The sequence below is a fragment of the Solanum tuberosum genome, unplaced genomic scaffold (assembly GCF_000226075.1).
Source record: "Solanum tuberosum cultivar DM 1-3 516 R44 unplaced genomic scaffold, SolTub_3.0 scf00200, whole genome shotgun sequence".
Lineage (NCBI taxonomy): Eukaryota > Viridiplantae > Streptophyta > Magnoliopsida > Solanales > Solanaceae > Solanum > Solanum tuberosum.
In genome coordinates this window covers 744,101-763,334 of record NW_006239124.1, presented here as the reverse complement: position 1 = coordinate 763,334, position 19,234 = coordinate 744,101, and the positions used below count along the sequence as shown (strand labels likewise).

Genomic DNA, 19,234 nt, shown 5'->3' with positions numbered 1-19,234 from the left:
GTAAGGAAATCAAATTTAGATAAGCATGCCAACCCACTACTGAATCTAATAAAATACAATAATGATCAAACATCAACCTAACCAAGGCCCCATATGCCCGGTAGGTACAAACAACATACCACCTACTTAGGCCCCCATAAGTCCAGAAGGTGCCAAATCAATCTACATAACCTTATCGATAACCCCTTGTCTTTGTAAGAAGTCATATTGTCCTTTTTGGCAACGATATTGCCCCGTAAGCAGCACATAGCCCTCTTAGGCAACATTATAACTCTATGGGCTGCACATAACCCCCTTTTGCATCAACATAGCCCTATAGGCAACACATAGCCCTCTTTGGCGTCAAAATAGCCCCGTAGGCAACATATAACACTCTTTGGCATCAATATAGCCCCGTGGTCAACACATAGCCCTCTTTGGAAATAACATAGTCCTATTAGAAAACATCATAGCCCCCATAGGCAGTTCATAGCTCAACAACTAACCACAATAGCCCCAAGGGCGACAACAAACAATTGAATAGGCAAAAGGCGAGCAATTTTGCTATAAACAATATATATGAATAATCTCCAATTCGTTCCTAACTTAGGGTCGTTCTTAACAGATTATGAGTCCTTAAAATGAGGGTTTATAACCACTCAATCAGCCAACCACTCACAATTACATCTAAAATATCACCAACGTAAACTACCTCTAAGGAAACATGTCGACGAAGGGAAAAACCTTAGCATACCTTTCCAATGAACGCTCGAAAGACAATAGTTACTTCACGAAAGTTATTCTTTATGTCCAAAGCTTCGCAAACACTATATATACACAGTTGGTACGCACCTATAAACAATTCATAATTAATCTTAAATCGGCAGATTTTCCATATTTCCCCAACTTGTCGAAACGTTCGTAGAAATTCATAAAAACAATCATAAAAGAGTCTTGAGATGATTACCTTTGTTAACCAAGTTTAAACCTTGAAGAAACACCAATAACTACAAATTTATATCTTCAAAACCCAGCTCCAAACGCAGCTAATAGAAGGGAAAAACGATTGGCACGTGTAGGGATTACGTTTCTAGGCACGGGGGGCAATGTTTAATGGTAGAAATCGTCAAAAACTAACCTTCATAATGCTAGAACTCCATAGGAACCCTCTCTTAAGCTTTCTCTCTGGTTTGGAACTGAAATGGAATGTTTTCATGGCTTAAAACGTTAAATAAGCCGACATACCATATTTTGACCCGACCCGAATCCGACCCGAATTCTACCCCGACAATCCCTAGTAAAACCCTCATAACTTTTTACTATGATGTCGGTTTGATACGGAATTTTGTGCGTTGCAAACTAGACTCGTAGGCCTTCAATTTAATGGGTAATAGGCCTTCTAACTCTTTATATATTGAGAGAAAACATCCAATACATTTGACCCAAATTTCAGAGAAATCTTTAAAAAGGAACTTACGATAACTTTCGCCAACTTTTATTTTGCCACTTGCTTAACTTCAAAACTTGAAATACAACCCTTGAACACTTAAAGTATGACATACCACATCATTTTTAATTTATTACTCACCCTCTTTGTCTTTCCACGAATGTACGAATTAATTTAGACGTTTAGAAAAGTCGGGGTGTTACAATTTTTAAATTACTAATAGATATTTGCGATTTTGGTCATCTCTTTTTAAATATTAATCTACTTAAATTTATTTACTTTTCTAATTAATGTATTGATTTTCATGTGTTTCGATTCTTAACTTCTTATTTCAGACAAAAGAATAGCAATATTAAGTAAATAATCTACTATGATTAATTAAATATTAATCTTAAGCTTTAAACTATTCTATTATTAAAATATTTTTATCATTAATGTACGTAAATTGAACACGAAGAATACTTATTATTTGTCTTCAATATTTGATTCGCATAATTTTACTTTATTTTAAAATTTAGTGAGACTCTTACTTTACTTTAATTTTATTTAATTTATCAATCCATTTTATTTATTAATTTTTATTTTTATGCTCCCTAATTAAAAAATCTTTATTTTCATTTAATACATTTTAAATCATTTTTGTTTCGTTTTATATTTATTTTAGTGCAAAAAATAAAGGTGTTAGTGTAATATAAAATGATTTAAAAAATGGGTCCCACCATTTTTAGATAGTACAACTACTTATTATATTTTTTATGCTTTTCATGTGTGGAAGTACACGTGACCATCATAATAATAGCAACTTGGTTGGGTATTTGGGGAATTCAATAATTTTGCAGCAGAAAGTACAATTGTTCTAAGCTGATTATTTTGGTAAAATGACAAAAGTGTCCTTGGTCGTCCTCCTCATCTAGTTTGTAGTGCAATTTACGTAACATCTTGTACAATTAAATATTAGGGAAAATGGTCTGAAAAATACTCCAACTTTGGCCGAAATTGCTGTTAAGATACCAAATTTTATGGAGGACCTTTTACCCCCTGCACTATTTAATAGTGATTTTAAAGGGCATATATGTGCCCACGTGGACACATTACTATTTAAAATGAAGCAATATTTATGATGTCCACGTAGGCACATATATACCTTTAAAATACACTATTAAATAGTACATGGGGTAAAAGGTCTTTTCCAAAGTTTGGTATCATAACAACAATTTCGGCCAAAGTTGGAATATTTTTCAGACTCTTTTCCCTTAAATATTACATTGTTTGTCCCATGTTGTTGACTTAAATATAAGAATATTGTAAGAAGTTACCATAAATGATGTTCTACAACACAATAACATTAATGTATTAGGAGAGGGGTGGGTATAAGAAGAATGTTTTCAGTTTTGTTGCATCATGCCCTAGCATTATCTTTTGGAAGTCAATCTTATGTCTACTGCTCTGTGTCTACTAGTAGAATCAACACATTATCTAACACTACTATAAATTATATCCCCAGAACCATAACCTTCCTTAGATATAAAAATCCTTCTGTTAGAAGAACAACAATATTGAGTGTTCAAGTAATAGAGGGTCTTATCGTTTTTACATGAAGTTTCACATTTTCTATTTCATATTGAGTTGATTGGTACCTCTAGTAGAATTATTCCCAATTGATAGATGTATACTTTCTCTGATTCTTTCGTACTTAATCTGTAGTATACGACTGATGGAGCAAGCGAGATTAAGAAGTCGGAAATTAAACAAATTATTCAATTTATATTACTATAGATAAATGGTACTTTAATTCTTTCACCACTTACGTAAGAAGTTTCTCTTATTTTAAAACCATAAATCCAATGAAAAATAAATCAATGAAGTATATCGCAATCCCAAATTAGTTGGTTTCACTATCAAAATCATCTTTATCCATTCCACTATTCGAGCCAATCTGAAATGAAAAATTGTTTCTTCTTGTCCGCTTCATATAAATCAAAATTATTAATGAGCACGGTAATGGCATACTCAAAATTGATATCTATATCTCATTTCTCTTAACAATTGTTCCTATTAATTAAATTTAGAGAGACCTAACTAAAATAATTAGATAAAAATTGTGAAACCTGCCAAGCATCAATAGTGCATTGAAAATCCTGTAGTCATTGATCGGCTTGTATGTGAACGGTGTTAAGGTACAATGGATTTAGCGCCTTTTTAACTATGTTATGTAGCTTCATGGTTCTTTCCTTCAACTCCAAGAAAATTTCCCCAAAATCCTGGTTCTAAATCAACAGACACGCTAATAAATTTTCAGGTACCCATAAATCATAATTGAATTAGAATCTGTCAAGTGTTGTAAGGTTAAAGTTCAGTGTTTATTTCTAAAGAGAGAAGGTGAGAGAAAATGAGATGGAGATGGAGAGGAAGGGCCGGGAAGACATATAGTAAGATAGCAATGTAGCAATTAAATTATATGTTAAATGACATTCTTACCCTTGGTCGTCCTTCTCATGCTTTTCTAGAAATGTTTTTCTAGCCATTCTCCGATATTTTCACCTTTACTGCTAGAAATTCACCATACTCTTATCTTTTTCATCTCGATTACCTCCATCTCCCTGCATGAGCAAAAGACGATAAGTTAGAGTAGCTAACTCCCAATCTTTTAAATTACTTTTCATCTTTAGTTGACATCCATCTTCAGGGGAGTAACTACACAATTTAACATCACAATCAAGAGTAAAACCCATATGCCTTCATGAGATGAAAAGAAAGGCTTAATGACCTCTAAAGAAGATATACTCACATTTTTTTGAACATCAAGGAGTAATTGGTGACAATGAACATAAATCCCTGAAGTTATGCTCTTGTATAATTTAACTATAGTAGACATAATTCAGTATCATCTGTTATAAAGTCTAATAAGCTATAAGCATAAAGAAAGTTTTAAGTAAATACAGAACTTTAATCTTGATAGAACATTCTCTCTATCCAGTTACAAGAAGAAAATGATGTTGATTAGTCGCAGACTTATCTCTCGCCCTCATACTCAACAAATAGACAAAGATGCTCTCAAATATTTACTGTTGACATGATAACACTCATCATCTTAAGTTAACCAAGGTATGTGTTTTGTCTTCTTAACCAATATGAATCAACTACTTTCCGGTGTTATGTTTTAAGAAGTTCACTTCAAATATAATTGTAGATAACATCTAATCACATGTCTTCTTAATAGAAACAGAAATGCATTAACAAATAGACACAATATCTATCTAAGTGGGTTCTTATTTGATCATCATATGGGTAATACACATTGTTTCAGGTTTTCTTTATAGCAATTGAATCATCCCTCATGATAGGAAGAAATTAGACATCTCTAGGCATTACAATCTCAACTTATCCTTCATATAATCAAATTAAAATCTTAATCTAATATAATGAGAACAGAAATAATAATCTGACTTAAAAGTTAAAAGTCTTGCACAATTAAAGAAAATTTTCATAAATTGCATTCACAACGTCTAGCTAAACCCGCATTAGATAAATCCAAAATATTTCTAAAAAAAATATATAAGTTCAAAATCAAAGAAAATCGAAATAGGTTACTGAATTTTAAACAAACATTTCGTCAATTGATACAAGAAATAGGTATAGAAAATTCTGAGTGTTGGTTTTTATTGGTTAAATGGTTTTCGAATAAGACTAATAATTATTTCTTATGTAGCAACAATGCAGATAAATAGATTATTGAAACTTACTGTTGAAAGAATAGAACACATAACTTAGTTTATGCTTACTTTCACATTACACTTCCAATCAAGAATGATGCACCTAATATTTCGGACCAAACATAAATTAGTCTGTATCATACCAAAACAATTTGAATTAGTAAAGTTTGCATCTGAAATAGAAACTCTTTCAGTTACTTCTCAAAATACACAAAAGTATTAATATTTATTTACCCTGCACTAATAAAAGAGGAGCACCAGATGCTATATTAATAACAGACGTCGCATAGTCTTGATGATTTTGTTATCAGTTCTTTCAGCGATAATAATATGGTAAGTGCTCTCTCAATAAACCATGAAATATTTTTATGAAACTATTAATGTATACCTTTAATAGTAATGTATCCTTAAACAAATTTCAATGCTTTTGGTATTGCATATAAATGGTCTGAATTGGATCATCAAATTAGCAATACAGACTAAGTGCAAACGAAATAAAACACAAAGGCAGCTGTCTATAATAGATGAAGCAACATAGCACATGAAGTTGTGACAAAAAAGAAAAAAATTGAACCACCATTAATATATTGTGAAAAGTTTGAGAAGTCCACGATATTAGATTAAACACCCAAAAAGAAAAACCATAACAATCTATAGGGAAGCATGACAAGTCCGATAAATTTTGAAAGCGTAAAAAAGGCACAACAATAACATATCTAGTGAAATCCCACAAGTGATGTCTAAAGGCTAGAGTGTATACAAACCTTACCGATGTCTAAAGGCTAGAGTGTATACAAACCTTACCATTGTCTCATGGGGTAGAGAGATTATTTCCGAAAAATCCGCCGGCTAAATGTAGCAAATGTAAGTAAAAAGAAGAAGAAAACAATATTAAAAAGAAATGTAAGGTATTACCATCTTATTGTTTATATGTATTTTTGTTTGCTTATAATATTTAAAACTGGAATTCGAAAAATGTTCTATCAAATCCTAGCAAAAGACCACAATTTTTTCCATTTTAAGAGCTTCAAGTGTTACCGAAAGAATCAATTGCAAGAAAAATAGGGCTAAGCCAAATGAAATTAGTACCATTCCAAGTTTTTATTCCATTTGGAGGGAACATGAAAAATAAATATGACTTTAAAGTGTATAAATGCTTCTTCATTATTCACAAATAATTTACAATTTGAAAAGTTAATTATATTGTAACTAAAAATTTGACCAACTTCATAAACTTCTTGAACCGACAACTTAAGTTTATTTTGGTCTTTCCTTCTCTCAATAGTCAGAAAATATTGAGCAAACTTGAAAACAACCACGAAATGGATAATCGATGAAGAGAACTGAGAATACTGATGAATCTTTTTGTATTTAGAATATAGATGAAATATATTTTTGCAGAAAAATAAAAGCATGTGAATGAAAAAATATTAATAAAAAGGATAACAACCATGGAATTGGGAATTCGAAGAGAACTGAAACTAAATTAGGGGAAAATTGAAAGAAACATTGACCTGAAATTGCAACGAAATGGCGAGAACTCAAAGAACACTTGAAAGAATGAAGAACGGTAAAGGAATCCATATTTTTTGAATTCTTGTGGATCCCGTTGGAAATAACAAGATGTTTCCACAACTATCTTGAGGGTTTAGATAGAGGACATAATATTGAAGTGAATAGGCTGTAGATATTTTTTATCAATATTTACTATTTACCCTTGCATGTCAATATAATTACAAATATGTCATTGGTCGTCCCTCACTTCGCTCTTCTATATTATAGAAATATGCTGCAGAATGATTATGTTCTTCTTCTCTACTACTGATTGGTGCATTGGACACTAAATTGAGCAAAAAAGAGCTCCTAAATAGAAAGTTATTTATTAGTTAGAGACCCATATCAAACAGAAAGGTCAAGAAATGTGGTTTGCTTTCATTATCAGCTGAAACAACCACAAGGTTTCTCTTGTTCCCATTCCCCTCACTCAATTGAGGAGGCAATAGCTCCATTTGTCATGCCTCCAAGAGGCAAATTCTAGCATACATGCTCTGATCGATGTTCACATGATCTATTTTTTTTTATTTTTAAAAATACCTTTAAAGATCAAAACATATTTTTGTTCTTTTTTTAAAGTCTCATTAGATTTAACAGATAGTTCTTTTGTTTTCTAAGTCTATTGGACAACTTCAACACATCCCAAGTCAAATTTAAAATTCAATATTGAAAGTTAACCAAGATATAAATGACTCTATTTAAAAGAGTGTGCTTACGACACACATAAATAAAAGAATATAATAGACTAACTCTAAAAGAGTAAAGATCCACCTAAATTCTCAGATGCACTACAATACATACACACGACAAAGCACTGAAGCACATATACAATGTACCTCCCTGTTGTTTTAGTACGTAAATTTATATTATTAATAAGTAAATAACAAGGTGTACTAACAATGCAGTTGATAGTTACACAAAAAATAATATCAATTGTACGGTAGAGTTGGAAATAAAAGCAGAAGTCATAGCATTATACTCTTAACGAACTGAAATTTTTCACTACCCAAGCTATCGATATATCTTTCGATACAAAATCAATCCACATCAACTTTCACAATTTTAATTCACTATCGGTAAAAAAATCTTTCACTCAATAATCACATCAATCAAGAATTTCAGCCAAGAAATTTAAAGAAAAATGAACTAAAATTGAAACACCCAAACAGAGAGGGGGAAGAGAACTGAAAGAGTAGTCTTTGAAAGTTTGGAAAAAAATCGATCATTCAAAAAAAGAAACGAAAAGGGAGCAGATGAATGTTGGGCATAGTAATAAACATCAACCAGAATATTAGTTAAAAAATTGTGGTTAAAACTTACCTGAAATTGGCTTGTCATTGAGAGAGTTCATAGATTGAGAGAAGAAGTCAATCCGACCTTGAAAGTCTGGAGGCGAGAGTATTTTTCTATATAGTTATGAGAGAGAGTTGATAGATTTTTCTAGATTTATCTAGAAAACGTGACGTGAATAAATAAAATCACTTTTATAATTGAGTGAAATGACCAATATACCATTGGTCGTCCTCCTTATCATGTTTCTATATAATAGAAATAGAAAAAAGTTTGGAAAAAAATCGATCCTTCAAAAAAAGAAACGAAAAGGGGGAAGATGAATATTGGGCATAGTAATAAACATCAACCAAAATATTAGTTCAAAAATTGTGGTTAAAACTTATCTGAAATTGGCTTGTCATTGAGAGAGTTCGTAGATTGAGAGAAGAAGTCAATTCGACCTTGAAAGTCTGGAGGCGAGAGTATTTTTCTATATAGTTGTGAGAGAGAGTTGGTAGATTTTTTTAGATTTATCTGGAAACAGTGACGTGAATGAATAAAAATCACTTTTATAATTGAGTGAAATGATCAATATACCCTTGGTCGTCCTCCTCATCATGTTTCTCTCTCTATATATATATATTAGAATAAAATATTTACCGTGGTGAAGTAAATGAAATAAGCGATCATATTTTGAAATTGTTATATTGAATTACATATTTTTTACGATCCTCTATACAAATTCCGAATTCGTAAAAAAAGCTTTTGAAGTTCTTTATTGTCTCTTTATTATTGAATTTGCTTACTATAGTTTTTTAAACATTAATTAAATATTTATAAAATTATGAAAAAGAAAAATGAAAAAGTTATAAAAATATTTAAGAGTAGAAGTTACAAGTAAAATGAAGAGATATGAGTTATGAATTTTATTAGACATTAATTACATGAATAATCATGTATTAATTTTATTGGTAAAATAAATGTGAAAATAATGTATATAAATACAATAATGAACAAAAAAAAACTAATTGGTGATTGCATATAAAATATAAATATATTTCAAACAAAAAAAGAATAGTGACAAAAACAGATTGTTACATATAAAAAAAGACATCATAGAATTAAAATTTTATTTTTTAATTATTTTCTTGCAAGCATAATAAAAATGAAGCTCATGATCATCATAATTTTTTTTTGAAATGAGATAGTTATATTAATTATGCTTCATAATTAAAAAAAAATAGAATAGTATAGAACCAAATGAGTAGCATTGCTCGTACATGTAGTTAAGTTACTTATACAAACTAAAATTTAAAATATTCTAGCAAAAGTAGCTACCTCACCAAAACAGGTCAAAGTAAAAAAAATCTAGCAAAAATAATCGCTAATTATGCTACAAAAAAATGTTTTTCTTCTACCATCTTCCTTTGCAAGTAAATCCGCCGTCATATTCTGTGCTCCATATGTCAAACTCTTCATCATATGCTACCAATTGAATAAAAAAAACATAATTATGAGTAAATAAAATATCTTAGCAATTGAAAGTGATTATACCAAAAGAAAGAAATTTAAACTATACGTAATATATCTATAAATTATTTTTTCAATTGTACTAACAATAAATGATAATCATCTCTTGAAATCTAACAAATATTGTAATCAAACTATATTATATTTCAAAAATTCATTATTAAAGAGAACAATCACATACTAACAACACATTGTTGATTATTACAACATTTAAAAAAAAAAAATCATACTTGGCTTACTTGCTTGGAGAATGATAATACATGCATGAATAAAATATTAAGAAAGCATGTCCAAATACATAAAAAGAGAAAATATATTCTTGAATGTGAATTTTCATGAAATTAAATATGAATTTATATAGGCAAAATGTAGAAAATGAAAAGAAAGACTTGAGAATGAAATATTTCTCACATTCATGTACGTTTTTTTTGTTAAATATTAGTAAATTCACAAACCAATATGATGAAGAAGGACGAGAGGGAGTTGCTCGGATGGTAAGCACCCCTCACTTCCAACCCAAAGGTTGCGATTTCGAGTCACTAAGAGAACAAAAGGGGTGGGAGCTCCTAGGGAGGGTAAAAAAAATATGATAAAGAAGGAAAATTAAGGATAATCTTGAATGTGAATCTCCATGAAACTAAATATAAGTTCATATAGGCAAAATATAGGAATACCATAAGACATCATAAACTTACAAATTAATGTTTGGAGGTTATGGATATGAAAAATTATGAGTCTTGAATATTATTAAAAATAAAAATTAAAGAGGTGTATGTCATGGATGATTACTCCTCGTAAATAAATTAAATAATAAAGAGAAAAACACTTGAAATATTAAAAGATATTATCATTTTATCATTAGAAGTGAGGCTAACAAAGAAAAAAAAAGAATATGAAGAGTTTTTGTTATAAATATTACTCCATTAATAAAATATTTCTTTGTAATAAATTAAGTAATTTGATTTTATAATATAGTAATTAATTTAAATAAGAAAAAAAAAGCCTAAAAGGAGAAAAATGATAAATGCAAATGGAGGCCATAGAGAGGTGTCACATCACCTTGTCTATGTTTCTCCTTTATTATATATATACAGAGAGAGATTATAATATTAATTTATTTGTGTTAATTTATTTTAAAAATATTTATTACATAAGTCATGTTTTTTTTAAATAATATGAAGAAATTAATATAAACAAGGACTAATTTGTCAAGTTATAATTGCTTTATTTTTTATTTTAAATAGGTTTAAAGAAGGGAAAATTATGCGGTTAAACAAACATATACTAGTTAATTAACTAATATAGCTACAATTTGCATTAATTACAATTCGGAATTTACTTCTAGCTATGATTACATTCTCTCTCGCCTCTCTTCCTCTCTCTCTCTCACCTCTATCTCGTCACTCTCCTATTTTTCAGTCATCTCTCTCTCGTCTCTCTCCTCTCCCTACCCAGTCTCTCTCGCTTCTCTTCTGTCAATATCTCTCTCACTTTATACAAATACAAGTGTATAATTTTTGTTGTTATAAAGTGAGAGAGACGGGATATACAAATATAAATACATATATCTCTGCTCGATACACTTATAATTATATAAATACAAATTTTCCCTGCCTAGTTCTCCTCTGTATTTGTGTAAAGCGAGACAGAGATTGAATATACAAATACAAATGTTTTAACTCAATTCAATTGTATATTAATTCAAATTGTATGCAGATATACACATACAATAATTGATATATATACATAGTAGTTACATATATACAATTATCTAACCAACATACATATACAATTATCTAACCAATATACATATATAATTCACCTCTATCCACTCTCTGCCATCTCTCGTTCGCCTCTCTCCTCCCTCTCCCGATCTAACTCACCACTCTCCTCCCTTTAACATGTAGCTACGAATCGTAATTAGCAAACTATAGCTATGTGGCATAATTAAGCTATTTTTGAGTGACTATAACTGAAAATTCCCCTTTAAAAAGAATGGTTACAACAAAATCAAAATAAGGGAGGTATGTATAATATCGTAAATCATAGGGAAGATGAGTGTTATAGAGAGAAATATGAAGAGAGGTCTCTAAAAATTGTCCCTAAATTGTAATGTTAGATTCTGGTTCAAACAATCAATTATCTTCTCTATTACTCAAAAAAAGAAAATTATTGTTTAATTCCTTTCCACAATTAACATCCTCCTCTTTCTGTCTTTTATTTATTAATCTAAATAAACCATACATATGTATACATGCTAGATACAAGAGCTCGTATCAGTACGAGCCCAATACCTATTACTCCTTTTATTTTAAAAACTAATTTAAGTTGTTGATTTTTGTAATTTATAATATTTTAAACGTAATTTGAAAATATATAAATTATTTAAAATTCTTAAATTATTGAAAATCTCTTTGTTCCAATTTATGTGGCACAAATAAAATTTGGAGCAATCAATTTTTTCTCTGAACATATTTTTTATATGTCACAGGCCTAATATATCATATGCTAATTTATATGACACAAATAGAATTTTGAGAGTCAATAAAAAAAATTGACCATAATTTTTTATTTTTTTATTATTATAAGTTGTTAGTTATTGTAATTTATAGTATATTAAATGCAATATGTAAATATATAAATTATTGAAAATGTCTTTTTAATTATTGAAAATATCTTTTTAATTATTGAAAATATCTTTACTCTCTCTATCCCAATTTATGTGGCATGGATGAAATTTAAAGAGTTAATCTTTCTCCTCTCTTTTTTTTTTCTAAATAAATTTTTGGTCGATTCGGCCTTTCTATTTAAAGACTAAAAATAATAAAGTTTTGGCCCAAGTTCAATATTAACAAACAGAAACTTATTTCTATATCTGATTAGGGAAAAGCCCACTTTCCTAACAAAAAACCTATCTATAAATGTTAACTCCAGCTTCCCATATGATCTCACTTTCTTCTTCACAACAGTTACTATGTTGCCTCTGTATGCTCGCCTGAATCTTACTCTGCACCTTCTTCTTTTGTAGGTTGTTTTAGATCCCTTTCTCGACGTCCTCGTCTCTATTTTTCTCACATATCACTTGACCAAGGTAATGTATCTCTTTTCTTTGCCCATGTTTCTTCAACACAATACTGACTTGTTGCTCCTCCAGGTGAAAGGATCTTTTTGTTGGATGGTATCTTAGGAGGTAGTTATCTAGAGTTCGCAGTTCTTCCAATTAACTCTCTAAATTGGAAGAACTGCAAACTCTGAATGACTACCTCCTAAGACATCATCCAACAAAAAGACCCCACCTGGAGGAGCAACAAAAAGTCAGTACTGTATTGAAGAAAAAAAGGGAAAAGAAAAGAGATACGTTACCTAGCTCAAGTGATATATATTGTGTGAGAGTTAATCAAATTTTTATTTGATCATAAATTTCTATATGAGTTTTAAAAATATTTTAAGTTGTTTATTATTGTAATTTGTAATATTTTTTCCATAATTACTGAATATATAATTTATTGGAAATTTCTTATAATAATTTAATACCTAATGACAAAAGATGCCCTTAAATAATATTTGAATTCCACGAAGCACACATAACGAAGACATGTGTGTTTGTATACTCTTCTATTATATATATTACTATATAAGAAGAGGGAATAAGTATTCACCACAAGTCAACATGTGTTCCAATAAAAAGAGGGAATAACCAATATATTTATAAAAAGAAATGACATATAAAATAAAATGGAGAGAGCATTGATTTTTCAAAATGGAAAAGGACAAAACATCATAATATATGACATAAGAAGAGGGAATAACCAATATATTTATAAAAATAAATGACATATAAAATGAAATGGAGAGAGTATTAGTTTTTGAAAATGGAAAATGACAAAACACATATAAAAAAAAGTTGGTTTAACTCTCAAACATAAAAAGTAACATATGTTATTAAAAACTTTAATAAAAAGTACTATAATTTACAATAAATAATAACTTAAAATATCTACAAGAGAACAAAAAAAAGACTAATTTTTGTACTGCTTGTGTCACATATATTAGGATTGGGATGATTTTAAAATTTTAATTTTGGTTATACATTATAAAATAGCCGAAAAATTGAATGATATAATTTTTTTTTAAATAACCGAATGAATCGTCCTATCGATAACCCTAATGTTACTTCTACTCTGTTTATTTTTACTTAAATTTAGAAAGATATGCTTCATTTCTACCCTCAATCTTATCGCTACATTTATTTGCTATTTAAAATTGAAATTAAAAAGACAAATGACAAATAAGTTTCTATATTAGCTCACTTATGAGCAAAATATATTATAACAATCTTTACTATTTTTATAACAATACATAAACTATACTCCCTCCGTCCCATATTAGATGGGCACTTCCAACTTTACACGGTGATTAAGAAATCATTGATACATTGGAAGACTTCACCATTTTGCCCCTTTGTTTATATCAATGCACATTGAAATGAGTTATAAAAAATACACATACAATATAGGAATGGTCATATTAATTGTAGGGGTAAAATGGAAAAGAATTAATTAATTCTATCCTAATTTAATAAGTACTCAAATAATATGAAAAAATATATTTTTAGTAAGATTCTCATCTAATATGGGACGGAGAGAGTAACAATATAACTTTATTAATGTTGGGCCCGGGCAGCGCCCGGCCTTTCTTTACTAGTATATATATATATAGAGACCCTTTTGGATGGTTCAAAAAGTTGTTTTTAACTCTTTTCACCTTTTTTTGAGTGTTTGTGAAAGGGAAAATTTTAAAAACAATAATATTTTAGTATTTAATAGAACCCCCCCTTAGCTAAACTTTCAATATTTATTAAAAATAGCTATTTTTAGTTTGTTATATGGCTGATTTATGTATATTTTTAATTTTGTTTAATTTGGTAGAATACAATTAGGTATAGGGTGTATTATTTGAAGCATAACCAAGAAAAGCACAAGTAGTAACTTTCTTACCCAACTTTATAATCTTGAGATCCATTAGACTCACAAAAACTAGACAACCCCAAACTCTTAGATATCCCAAACTTGACTTGTGACCTTTTCACAATTCAAAAGGTGTCAATTTAGACTTTTTATGAGTCACGTGATTCAACACATACAAGTAGTCAAAATAACTCGACCCCATAAATTTAAAGGGGCATGTGACTCAATAGCAAGACATTAGTCAATTTGACCAAAGTTTTATTTTTTCTTTCTTTCTGCTACACCATTAGATTAAGGAGAATAAGCAAGAGTAGTTTCATGAATTATTCTCAATGATCTAACAAAAGAATTAAACTCTTTTGACTCATATTCACGAAATCTATCTCTTCTAATTTTTAAATTTTTTCTTCCAAATCGATTTTCAATTTCATGGAGATAAGTTCTAAAATTTTCAAAAGCATCACTTTTATTTTTCATCAAGTAAACATACGTAAACTTCAAAAAATCATCAATGAAACTGATAAAATATCAATTACCTCCACAAGTCAAAATTTCTCCAAGTTCACAAATATCAGTATGAACTAATTCTAACAAATTAGTTTTTCTTTCAACTTGGAAATGAGACTTTTTAGTGATTTTGACTTTACTACAAACCTTACACTTTTCAAAATTCTTTTTAGTCACTAGGATTAATCCTAAGCTACTCATGATTCCAACTTAACAATCATTAATATGACACAAACGAGCATGCCAAAAAATTAGTAGAAGAAAACATATAAATAGAAGTAGAAACTTTATTCATTTCAATATTCAGTTTGAACATTTCATCACAAGCATACCCTTTTCCCACAAAAATACCTTTTTTCACAATTACATATTGATTAGATTCAATAATCGGTTTAAAACATGTTTTATTAAGAAAAAAACTAGACATCAAATTTTTTCTCATGTAAGGAGTATAAAGTACATCTTTCAAAGTTAATACCCTTCCAAAAATAAAACACAATTCGACTTCTTCCGTTTCAAGTACTTGAGTAGTGTAAGAATCACCAAGCTTGATGATTTTGGGCTCGTCAAAATCAGTATATTTTTTAAACCAGTCTTTGTCATAACAGAGATGACGATTTGCATCAGAATCAACCCACCATCCATCAACACTCTCAACCATGTTTATGTCTATAACAACTGCCATAAAAGGTACTTCGGTAACATTTACCTGAGGTGTAGGACCACATTTTTAGAATCTGTAAAATTGAGAATTATTCCCACTCTTGCCACAAGCAAAACATGGTCCTTTATCTTGAACTTGTTGATTTTGTGCTTAGTTAGTTTCACCATTATTTTTCTTGGGAAGTCTACCATTAGTTTTCTTGAATTTTTTCTTCTTAGGTTTCATAGAAGTATTTTTGTGAGATTTAGGAGTAGCATTATTTGAAGTAATAAAATTTACCTTCGTTGTGATGTTTGCTCTCTTCTGATTGTAAAAGTGCATCTTGGCCTCTTGCCTCTTCTTCCACGCAGATTTTCATTATCAACGTTTCAAGAGAGGTATTCTTTTGTTTGTGACGCATAGTTTTTTGAAATTCCTTCCAAGAAGGTGGAAGTTTATCTACTATGCCACAAACAATAAGGTTATCTCCAATTTTGACCTCATCTGACCTAAGCTCTCCAACAATCATTATAAAGTCTTGAGTTTGGTCTACCACTGATTTGTTGTCCACCATTTGAAAACGAAAAAATCTACTAGCCTCATATTTTTTCGCTCCAACCTTTTCAGTATCATACTTACTCTGCTATGCTTTCCGAATTTTCTTTGCACTAGAGTAAGTTCTATCATAATGATCATAAAAATTATCAGATAGATAATTAAGAATATAATATCGACACTTATAGAAATCACCATCTACTTTTCCACTTTCTAGATGAGAAATAGTTTCATCATCATTCATAGAGGGAATGTCAACTTTATTAGGATTCTTCTTAGTTATCACATAAGAGACATTGAGAGGACTTAAGTAGTAAAGTACTTTACCCTTCCATCTCTTGAAATGATTACCATTGAACCAAAATGACTTGTTAAGATCTCCCATCTTAACATTCACAGATTTTTCAATTGTAGCCATACTGAATCTCCTTAAAATTGTTAGTGAAAAATTACAAGATTATAATTGAAAATAAAATGAAGAAATAAAAATCTTTTGGCTGAGACGCGGGTATCTCACTCTCTTTAAGGAGATTCAAGCTCACTGCAGCAAATATTTTTCACCGGTCTAGTAGTAGTCCTCTTAACTTGTCTCATCCAGGATACAACAACCTAATCACAAGTATAACTCAACAAATTCTGGACAAGAGTTGAGTCTAAAGCTCCACAAAAAGAACACCTCCCTTCAACTAATAAGAACTCTCTTTTTGACAAACTTTTATGCACTCTCTATTTTCTTGTATTCTAAAAAAATGAATACCACCACTATTTATAGTTGAGGAAGTCTTCCTAGGAATAAATACGAAGATAATGGGGTAGTAAATAGTGAAGATAAGTGACCTTGGAGTTACATATGTGTCACGCCCCGAGCCTACACCCTAGGCGGGACTGGCACTCGAGAACCATTGCTAGCCCCAAGCGAACCCTTGGCCTGACATAACACTTAGCGGAAGAGTTAAATAACTTGAAACAGTCTCAAAAGATAAACACATGCAATAAACTTAGAATATCTTAAAAGAAACATTCAACTAGCCAAAATGGCAACTCAAGTCTCAACATCAAACAACTGAAATATCAGACTAAAGAACTCATATCTAACTGTCTATGAAGCCTCTAGATACTAAGAGGGATGTCGGGACAAGACCCCCGATCATCCTAACAACTGAGATAACCAAAAGCAATAAAGCAAAATATAACCAAAGGGATCCTCCGGAAGCAAAGAGGCTCACCAACTGACTCTGAGTGCTCGACTGGATCAACGAGGCACTGGATGCTGATCCTAGTTACCTGTATCTGCATCATAAAATGATGTAGACCAAATGACATCTACATTGAATGTACGAGCATGCGAGGAGAAAACTAAACACGACATAAGCCACTACAAAAAAATGCTCAATTTATGGGGGTTATTTTGTCAATTTATGACAGTTTAAGGATCCCACAAATTAAATTGTGGCGGTTTTTAAAAATGCCACAATTACCCTTGCCACGAGCATATTTGCAGCGGTTTTAGTAAACCTCCACGACGTCCCCCGAAAAATGACTTTTAAATTTGTGGAGGTTTTTCAGTATTCGTTTGTGATGGTTAAGAACCTTCACAATATGATCTCAATATTTTAAAAATTATTTTTTTGTGGATTTAAAACTATCATGCATGAGATTATTATTATTATTATTATAAATATGAAATTTGATTTACATCAAGCCTTCTAAATAATAGGTAATTTTAAATTTGATTTACATCAATTCTTCCAAAAAATAAGTAATTTTACTAAAAAACACATTTAAAGCAAATTAAATTTCACTAAACAAATTTATATTAATAAGCTTCATAAATTCAAATTCATGTCAAATAAAAGTAATACAAACTTGTGAATAATAATTCCAACATTACAATTTTAAATCTTTTAATATCCACATCAAATAAACATAAAAAAATTCTATAACATTTGTTTGGTGATTTAAGTTGTTGTCGTCCAATCTTTTTATCCAAAGTGACATAAGCTCTTTGCATCAGGCTGAAACAATGTAAACATTATATATAATTAGATAAACATATATTGATACACATATATCTTCGTACATCTTGATAAAAAAATTAAAATTCAATTCATTTCGAAAGCAAATCATATAACGCTTTGATATTACAAATAATTGTAAGATAATGGATGAAACAAATTTACTTTGATGTTCTCTCATACACACTAATAAAGTGAATAATAACAACTTTATGATTATTTCTACGTAAGTTTAAACTAGGTTTATATTTTCCAAAATCATATAATGATGCTCATTCTATTTAACATGTTGGTTCAAGTATTTCTCACTTCTCTTAATCTATAAGTTAGACTTTCCTCTTTGACCTTAGTTTTTTCTTTCATTTACCAAAAACTAGTTATAACTTCGACAATCTATCGTATTGAATAAGAAAATACATAATTTTGAAGTTATATTGATATCAATCACAATCTAATATGAAAAATTGTCCTTTAATTTGTATATATTGTCAGATCCAATCAAGAATAAAATGATTACATGATTCATAGCTAAACAAAAATAAAATTAAGATTTACCTTATATCAATCAAAAATTGGGTGCGGATGACTTTACGATGTAGTGAGAATTCAAACAAATCCTGAAATATGTAAAACCATTGATTAATTAAGTTTAACAACTTGCAAAATATAAAATGATCAAATAATAATATGAATTTTAAATTCTAGTATGAATCATCAAACTCATGTAGCAAAATATTACCTTTGTATTCAAATAATTAATTATTATTCATCTATTCCACTTTGCAAAGCCTATAATGAAAAAAATAATTAGCAAAAGCACATATACAAAAGATGAACCAAAAAAAGATGTAAAGAAGAGTGAAAGGCAAAAGGAGAGAGGAGAGGGGAAGGTGTATGTTTTACCTGGTAATGTGTTAAGGGGGAAAACAAATGAGTTAAAGAGAAAAAAAAAGGATTTGTGTGTGGTTTACGTGGGATTTGGGAATGGGTGGGAATGGGTGGTTATTTGATTAGGTTTGAAGGTTTTAAGGGGGAATTATGGTCTTTAGCCT

At 29.9% G+C, this 19,234-nt stretch overlaps 1 long non-coding RNA gene across 4 annotated transcripts; it reads right to left on the bottom strand.

The window, feature by feature from the left end:
• Positions 1–3,399: 3,399 nt before the first annotated feature.
• On the bottom strand, positions 3,400–6,785 carry LOC102605885 (uncharacterized). Of its 4 annotated transcripts, none has more exons than XR_001474418.1 (3): positions 6,654–6,785; positions 3,905–4,026; positions 3,400–3,693 (listed from the first exon to the last, which is right to left on the bottom strand). It is a non-coding gene; the product is annotated as an uncharacterized lncRNA (long non-coding RNA). The 4 variants fall into 4 exon arrangements; XR_367913.2 differs by lacking the exon at positions 6,654–6,785 and adding an exon at positions 5,170–6,642; XR_001474419.1 differs by lacking the exon at positions 6,654–6,785 and adding an exon at positions 5,944–6,642.
• Positions 6,786–19,234: the final 12,449 nt, after the last annotated feature.